Source organism: Tachypleus tridentatus, unplaced genomic scaffold (genome assembly GCF_004210375.1).
Source record: "Tachypleus tridentatus isolate NWPU-2018 unplaced genomic scaffold, ASM421037v1 Hic_cluster_2, whole genome shotgun sequence".
In the NCBI taxonomy this organism is placed as follows: Eukaryota; Metazoa; Arthropoda; class Merostomata; order Xiphosura; family Limulidae; genus Tachypleus; species Tachypleus tridentatus.
The window spans coordinates 60,729,210-60,740,493 of NW_027467782.1; positions in this window are offsets into that span (position 1 = coordinate 60,729,210).

Below are 11,284 nucleotides of genomic sequence, written 5' to 3' on the forward strand. Positions count from 1 at the left end.
TAGAACGCTGAACGACAACACTGATAACGCTGATGAGGTGACAACACTTTACACTATAGAACTAACGCTGATAAGGTGACAACACTTTACACTATAGAGTAACGCTGATAAGGTGACAACACTTTACACTATAGAACTAACGCTGATAAGGTGACAACACTTTACACTATAGACAACACTTTACACTATAGAACTAACGCTGATAAGGTGACAACACTTTACACTATAGAACTAACGCTGATAAGGTGACAACACTTTACACTATAGAACTAACGCTGATAAGTGACAACACTTTACACTATAGAACTAACGCTGATAAGGTGACACACTTTACACTATAGAACTAACGCTGATAAGGTGACAACACTTTACACTATAGAACTAACGCTGATAAGGTGACAACACTTTACACTATAGAACTAACGCTGATAAGGTGACAACACTTTACACTATAGAACTAACGCTGATAAGGTGACAACACTTTACACTATAGAACTAACGCTGATAAGGTGACAACACTTTACACTATAGAACTAACGCTGATAAGGTGACAACACTTTACACTATAGAACTAACGCTGATAAGGTGACAACACTTTACACTATAGAACTAACGCTGATAAGGTGACAACACTATTACGCTGATAAGGTGACAACACTATATAGAACTAACGCTGATAAGGTGACAACACTTTACACTATAGAGTAACGCTGATAAGGTGACAACACTTTACACTATAGAACTAACGCTGATAAGGTGACAACACTTTACACTATAGAACTAACGCTGATAAGGTGACAACACTTTACACTATAGAACTAACGCTGATAAGCTGTGACAACACTTTACACTATAGAACTAACGCTGATAAGGTGACAACACTTTACACTATAGAACTAACGCTGATAAGGTGACAACACTTTACACTATAGAACTAACGCTGATAAGGTGACAACACTTTACACTATAGAACTAACGCTGATAAGAGTGACAACACTTTACACTATAGACAACACTAACGCTGATAAGCTTTACACTATAGAGTGACAACACTTTACACTATAGAACTAACGCTGATAAGGTGACAACACTTTACACTATAGAACTAACGCTGATAAGGTGACAACACTTTACACTATAGAACTAACGCTGATAAGGTGACAACACTTTACACTATAGAACTAACGCTGATAAGGTGACAACACTTTACACTATAGAACTAACGCTGATAAGGTGACAACACTTTACACTATAGAACTAACGCTGATAAGGTGACAACACTTTACACTATAGAACTAACGCTGATAAGGTGACAACACTTTACACTATAGAACTAACGCTGATAAGGTGACAACACTTTACACTATAGAACTAACGCTGATAAGGTGACAACACTTTACACTATAGAACTAACGCTGATAAGGTGACAACACTTTACACTATAGATAACGCTGATAAGGTGACAACACTTTACACTATAGAACTAACGCTGATAAGGTGACAACACTTTACACTATAGAACTAACGCTGATAAGGTGACAACACTTTACACTATAGAACTGAACGCTGATAAGGTGACAACACTTTACACTATAGAACTAACGCTGATAAGGTGACAACACTTTACACTATAGAACTAACGCTGATAAGGTGACAACACTTTACACTATAGAACTAACGCTGATAAGGTGACAACACTTTACACTATACGCTGATAAGGTGACAACACTACACTAGAACTAACGCTGATAAGGTGACAACACTTTACACTATAGAACTAACGCTGATAAGGTGACAACACTTTACACTATAGAAACTAACGCTGATAAGGTGACAACACTTTACACTATAGAACTAACGCTGATAAGGTGACAACACTTTACACTATAGAACTAACGCTGATAAGGTGACAACACTTTACACTTAGAACTAACGCTATAAGACAACACTTTACACTATAGAGACTAACGCTGATAAGGTGACAACACTTTACACTATAGAACTAACGCTGATAAGGTGACAACACTTTACACTATAGAACTAACGCTGATAAGGTGACAACACTGACAACGCTGATAAGGTGACAACACTTTACACTTTACACTATAGAACTAACGCTGATAAGGTGACAACACTTTACACTATAGAACTAACGCTGATAAGGTGACAACACTTTACAACTATAGACAACTAACGCTGATAAGGTGACAACACTTTACACTATAAGAACAACTAACGCTGATAAGATTTACACTATAGAACTAACGCTGATAAGTGACAACACTTTACACTATAGAACTAACGCTGATAAGGTGACAACACTTTACACTATAGAACTAACGCTGATAAGGTGACAACACTTTACACTATAGAACTAACGCTGATAAGGTGACAACACTTATAGAACAACTATAGACAACACTTTACACTATAGAACTAACGCTGATAAGGTGACAACACTTTACACTATAGAATAACGCTGATAAGCTGATAAGGTGACAACACTTTACACTATAGAACTAACGCTGATAAGAGTGACAACACTTTACACTATAGAACTAACGCTGATAAGGTGACAACACTTTACACTATAGAACTAACGCTGATTTACACTATAGAGTAACATAAGGTGACAACACTTTACACTATAGAACTAACGCTGATAAGGTGACAACACTTTACACTATAGAACTAACGCTGATAAGGTGACAACACTTTACACGCTGATAAGGTGACAACACTAATAGAACTAACGCTGATAAGGTGACAACACTTTACACTATAGAACTAACGCTGATAAGGTGACAACACTTTACACTATAGAACTAACGCTGATAAGGTGACAACACACTTTACACTATAGAACTAACGCTGATAAGGTGACAACACTTTACACTAACGCTGATAAGGTGACAACACTTTACACTATAGAACTAACGCTGATAAGAGTGACAACACTTTACACTATAGAACTAACGCTGATAAGGTGACAACACTTTACACTATAGAACTAACGCTGATAAGGTGACAACACTTTACACTATAGAACTAACGCTGATAAGGTGACAACACTTTACACTATAGAACTAACGCTGATAAGGTGACAACACTTTACACTATAGAACTAACGCTGATAAGGTGACAACACTTTACACTATAGAACTAACGCTGATAAGGTGACAACACTTTACACTATAGAATAAGGTGACAACACTAACGCTGATAAGGTGACAACACTTTACACTATAGAACTAACGCTGATAAGGTGACAACACTTTACACTATAGAACTAACGCTGATAAGGTGACAACACTTTACACTATAGAACTAACGCTGATAAACACTTTACACTATAGAACTAACGCTGATAAGGTGACAACACTTTACACTATAGAACTAACGCTGATAAGAGTGACAACACTTTACACTATAGAACTAACGCTGATAAGGTGACAACACTTTACACTATAGAACTAACGCTGATAAGGTGACAACACTTTACACTTTACACTATAGACAACACTAACTATAGCTGATAAGGTGACAACACTTTACACTATAGAGACTAACGCTGATAAGGTGACAACACTACACTATAGATAACGCTGATAAGGTGACAACACTTTACACTATAGAAGTAACGCTGATAAGGTGACAACACTTTACACTATATAAGAAACTAACGCTGATAACGCTGATAAGGTGACAACACTTTACACTATAGAGACTAACGCTGATAAGGTGACAACACTTTATATAGAACTAACAACACTTTACACTATAGAACTAACGCTGATAAGGTGACAACACTTTACACTATAGAGTGACAACACTTTGACACTATAGACACTACTAACGCTGATAAGGTGACAACACTTTACACTATAGAAACTAACGCTGATAAGCTGATAAGTGACAACACTTTACACTATAGACAACTATAGAACTAACGCTGATAAGGTGACAACACTTTACACTATAGAGTGACAACACTTTACACTATAGAACTAACGCTGATAAGGTGACAACACTTTACACTATAGAACTAACGCTGATAAGGTGACAACACTTTACACTATAGAACTAACGCTGATAAGGTGACAACACTTTACACTATAGAACTAACGCTGATAAGGTGACAACACTTTACACTATAGAACTAACGCTGATAAGGTGACAACACTTTACACTATAGAACTAACGCTGATAAGGTGACAACACTTTACACTATAGAACTAACGCTGATAAGGTGACAACACTTTACACTATAGAACTAACGCTGATAAGGTGACAACACTTTACACTATAGAACTAACGCTGATAAGGTGACAACACTTTACACTATAGAACTAACGCTGATAAGGTGACAACACTTTAACACTATAGAACTAACGCTGATAAGGTGACAACACTTTACACTATAGAACTAACGCTGATAAGGTGACAACACTTTACACTATAGAAACGCTAATAAGGTGCTGATATAGAGTGACAACACTTTAACACTTTACTATAGAACTAACGCTGATAAGGTGACAACACTTTACACTATAGAACTAACGCTGATAAGAGTGACAACACTTTACACTATAGAACTAACGCTGATAAGAGTGACAACACTTTACACTATAGAACTAACGCTGATAAGAGTGACAACACTTTACACTATAGAACTAACGCTGATAAGAGTGACAACACTTTACACTATAGAACTAACGCTGATAAGAGTGACAACACTTTACACTATAGAACTAACGCTGATAAGGTGACAACACTTTACACTATAGAACTAACGCTGATAAGAGTGACAACACTTTACACTATAGAACTAACGCTGATAAGGTGACAACACTTTACACTATAGAAACACTAACGCTGATAACGCTGATGACAACACTTTACACTATAGAACTAACGCTGATAAGGTGACAACACTTTACACTATAGAACTAACGCTGATAAGGTGACAACACTTTACACTATAGAACTAACGCTGATAAGGTGACAACACTTTACACTATAGAACTAACGCTGATAAGGTGACAACACTTTACACTATAGAACTAACGCTGATAACTATAGAACTAACGCTGATAAGTGACAACACTTTACACTATAGAACTAACGCTGATAAGGTGACAACACTTTACACTATAGAACTAACGCTGATAAGGTGACAACACTTTACACTATAGAACTAACGCTGATAAGGTGTGACAACACTTTACACTATAGAACTAACGCTGATAAGGTGACAACACTTTACACTATAGAACTAACGCTGATAAGGTGACAACACTTTACACTATAGAACTAACGCTGATAAGGTGACAACACTTTACACTATAGAACTAACGCTGATAAGGTGACAACACTTTACACTATAGAACTAACGCTGATAAGGTGACAACACTTTACACTATAGAAACGCTGATAAGGTGACTAACTATAGCTAACGCTGATAAGGTGACAACACTTTACACTATAGAACTAACGCTGATAAGGTGACAACACTTTACACTATAGAACTAACGCTGATAACACTTTACACTATAGAACTAACGCTGATAAGACAACACTTTACACTATAGAAACTAACGCTGATAAGAAGTGACAACACTTTACACTATAGAGTAACGCTGATAAGACAACACTAACGCTGATAAGGTGACAACACTTTACACTATAGAACTAACGCTGATAAGGTGACAACACTTTACACTATAGAACTAACGCTGATAAGGTGACAACACTTTACACTATAGAACTAACGCTGATAAGATAAGTGACAACACTTTACACTATAGAACTAACGCTGATAAGGTGACAACACTTTACACTATAGAACTAACGCTGATAAGAGTGACAACACTTTACACTATAGAACTAACGCTGATAAGAGTGACAACACTTTACACTATAGAACTAACGCTGATAAGGTGACAACACTTTACACTATAGAACTAACGCTGATAAGAGTGACAACACTTTACACTATAGAACTAACGCTGATAAGGTGACAACACTTTACACTATAGAAACGCTAACGCTGATAAGAGTGACAACACTTTACACTATAGAGTAACGCTGATAAGGTGACAACACTTTACTATAGAACTAACGCTGATAAGGTGACAACACTTTACACTATAGAACTAACGCTGATAAGGTGACAACACTTTACACTATAGAACTAACGCTGATAAGGTGACAACACTTTACACTATAGAACTAACGCTGATAAGGTGACAACACTTTACACTATAGAACTAACGCTGATAAGGTGACAACACTTTACACTATAGAACTAACGCTGATAAGACAACACTTTACACTATAGTGACAACACTTTACACTATAGAACTAACGCTGATAAGAGTGACAACACTTTACACTATAGAACTAACGCTGATAAGAGTGACAACACTTTACACTATAGAACTAACGCTGATAAGGTGACAACACTTTACACTATAGAAACGCTAACGCTGATAAGAGTGACAACACTTTACACTATAGAACTAACGCTGATAAGAGTGACAACACTTTACACTATAGAACTAACGCTGATAAGGTGACAACACTTTACACTATAGAACTAACGCTGATAAGGTGACAACACTTTACACTATAGAAACGCTAACAACTTTACACTATAGATAAGCTGATAAGTGACAACACTTTACACTATAGAACTAACGCTGATAAGGTGACAACACTTTACACTATAGAATAAGGTGACTAACGCTGATAAGAGTGACAACACTTTACACTATAGAACTAACGCTGATAAGGTGACAACACTTTACACTATAGAACTAACGCTGATAAGGTGACAACACTTTACACTATAGAACTAACGCTGATAAGGTGACAACACTTTACACTATAGAACTAACGCTGATAAGAGTGACAACACTTTACACTATAGAACTAACGCTGATAAGAGTGACAACACTTTACACTATAGAACTAACGCTGATAAGAGTGACAACACTTTACACTATAGAACTAACGCTGATAAGGTGACAACACTTTACACTATAGAACTAACGCTGATAAGAGTGACAACACTTTACACTATAGAACTAACGCTGATAAGAGTGACAACACTTTACACTATAGAACTAACGCTGATAAGGTGACAACACTTTACACTATAGAACTAACGCTGATAAGGTGACAACACTTTACACTTTACACTATAGAACTAACGCTGATAAGGTGACAACACTTTACACTATAGAACTATACGAACTAACGCTGATAAGGTGACAACACTTTACACTATAGAACTAACGCTGATAAGAGTGACAACACTTTACACTATAGAACTAACGCTGATAAGAGTGACAACACTTTACACTATAGAACTAACGCTGATAAGGTGACAACACTTTACACTATAGAACGCTGATAAGAGTGACAACACTACACGCTGATAAGAGCTGATAAGGTGACAACACTTTACACTATAGAACTAACGCTGATAAGGTGACAACACTTTACACTATAGAACTAACGCTGATAAGGTGACAACACTTTACACTATAGACTAACGCTGACAACACTTTACACTATAGAACTAACGCTGATAAGAGTGACAACACTTTACACTATAGAACTAACGCTGATAAGAGTGACAACACTTTACACTATAGAACTAACGCTGATAAGAGTGACAACACTTTACACTATAGAAACTAACGCTGATAAGAGTGACAACACTTTACACTATAGAACTAACGCTGATAAGTGTGACAACACTTTACACTATAGAACTAACGCTGATAAGAGTGACAACACTTTACACTATAGAACTAACGCTGATAAGAGTGACAACACTTTACACTATAGAAACTAACGCTGATAAGAGTGACAACACTTTACACTATAGAACTAACGCTGATAAGAGTGACAACACTTTACACTATAGAACTAACGCTGATAAGGTGACAACACTTTACACTATAGAACTAACGCTGATAAGAGTGACAACACTTTACACTATAGAACTAACGCTGATAAGAGTGACAACACTTTACACTATAGAACTAACGCTGATAAGGTGACAACACTTTACACTATAGAACTAACGCTGATAAGGTGACAACACTTTACACTATAGAACTAACGCTGATAAGTGACAACACTTTACACTATAGAACTAACGCTGATAAGGTGACAACACTTTACACTATAGAACTAACGCTGATAAGAGTGACAACACTTTACACTATAGAACTAACGCTGATAAGGTGACAACACTATATAGAACTAACGCTGATAAGAGTGACAACACTTTACACTATAGAACTAACGCTGATAAGAGTGACAACACTTTACACTATAGAACTAACGCTGATAAGAGTGACAACACTTTACACTATAGAACTAACGCTGATAAGAGTGACAACACTTTACACTATAGAACTAACGCTGATAAGAGTGACAACACTTTACACTATAGAACTAACGCTGATAAGAGTGACAACACTTTACACTATAGAACTAACGCTGATAAGAGTGACAACACTTTACACTATAGAACTAACGCTGATAAGAGTGACAACACTTTACACTATAGAACTAACGCTGATAAGAGTGACAACACTTTACACTATAGAACTAACGCTGATAAGAGTGACAACACTTTACACTATAGAACTAACGCTGATAAGAGTGACAACACTTTACACTATAGAACTAACGCTGATAAGAGTGACAACACTTTACACTATAGACGCTATAGAAACGCGCTGATAAGAGTGACAACACTTTACACTATAGAACTAACGCTGATAAGAGTGACAACACTTTACACTATAGAACTAACGCTGATAAGAGTGACAACACTTTACACTATAGAACTAACGCTGATAAGGTGACAACACTTTACACTATAGAACTAACGCTGATAAGAGTGACAACACTTTACACTATAGAACTAACGCTGATAAGAGTGACAACACTTTACACTATAGAACTAACGCTGATAAGACAACACTTTACACTATAGTGACAACACTTTACACTATAGAACTAACGCTGATAAGAGTGACAACACTTTACACTATAGAACACTAACGCTGATAAGAGTGACAACACTTTACACTATAGAACTAACGCTGATAAGAGTGACAACACTTTACACTATAGAACTAACGCTGATAAGAGTGACAACACTTTACACTATAGAACTAACGCTGATAAGGTGACAACACTTTACACTATAGAACTAACGCTGATAAGGTGACAACACTTTACACTATAGAACTAACGCTGATAAGAGTGACAACACTTTACACTATAGAACTAACGCTGATAAGAGTGACAACACTTTACACTATAGAACTAACGCTGATAAGGTGACAACACTTTACACTATAGAACTAACGCTGATAAGAGTGACAACACTTTACACTATAGAACTAACGCTGATAAGAGTGACAACACTTTACACTATAGAACTAACGCTGATAAGAGTGACAACACTTTACACTATAGAACTAACGCTGATAAGAGTGACAACACTTTACACTATAGAACTAACGCTGATAAGAGTGACAACACTTTACACTATAGAACTAACGCTGATAAGAGTGACAACACTTTACACTATAGAACTAACGCTGATAAGGATAAGATAAGTGACAACACTTTACACTATAGAACTAACGCTGATAAGGTGACAACACTTTACACTATAGAACTAACGCTGATAAGGTGACAACACTTTACACTATAGAACTAACGCTGATAAGAGTGACAACACTTTACACTATAGAACTAACGCTGATAAGAGTGACAACACTTTACACTATAGAACTAACGCTGATAAGAGTGACAACACTTTACACTATAGAACTAACGCTGATAAGAGTGACAACACTTTACACTATAGAACTAACGCTGATAAGAGTGACAACACTTTACACTATAGAACTAACGCTGATAAGAGTGACAACACTTTACACTATAGAACTAACGCTGATAAGAGTGACAACACTTTACACTATAGAACTAACGCTGATAAGAGTGACAACACTTTACACTATAGAACAACACTAACGCTGATAAGAGTGACAACACTTTACACTATAGAACTAACGCTGATAAGAGTGACAACACTTTACACTATAGAACTAACGCTGATAAGAGTGACAACACTTTACACTATAGAACTAACGCTGATAAGAGTGACAACACTTTACACTATAGAACTAACGCTGATAAGAGTGACAACACTTTACACTATAGAACTAACGCTGATAAGAGTGACAACACTTTACACTATAGAACTAACGCTGATAAGAGTGACAACACTTTACACTATAGAACTAACGCTGATAAGAGTGACAACACTTTACACTATAGAACTAACGCTGATAAGAGTGACAACACTTTACACTATAGAACTAACGCTGATAAGAGTGACAACACTTTACACTATAGAACTAACGCTGATAAGAGTGACAACACTTTACACTATAGAACTAACGCTGATAAGAGTGACAACACTTTACACTATAGAACTAACGCTGATAAGAGTGACAACACTTTACACTATAGAACTAACGCTGATAAGAGTGACAACACTTTACACTATAGAACTAACGCTGATAAGAGTGACAACACTTTACACTATAGAACTAACGCTGATAAGAGTGACAACACTTTACACTATAGAACTAACGCTGACAACACTTTACACTATAGAACTAACGCTGATAGAACACTTTACACTATAGAACTAACGCTGATAAGGTGACAACACTTTACACTATAGAACTAACGCTGATAAGAGTGACAACACTTTACACTATAGAACACTTTACACTAACGCTGATAAGAGTGACAACACTTTACACTATAGAACTAACGCTGATAAGAGTGACAACACTTTACACTATAGAACTGATAAGAGTGACAACACTTTACACTATAGAACGCTGAACGCTGATAAGAGTGACAACACTTTACACTATAGAACTAACGCTGATAAGACAACACTTTACACTATAGTGACAACACTTTACACTATAGAACTAACGCTGATAAGAGTGACAACACTTTACACTATAGAACTAACGCTGATAAGAGTGACAACACTTTACACTATAGAACTAACGCTGATAAGAGTGACAACACTTTACACTATAGAACTAACGCTGATAAGAGTGACAACACTTTACACTATAGAACTAACGCTGATAAGAGTGACAACACTTTACACTATAGAAACTAACGCTGATAAGAGTGACAACACTTTACACTATAGAAC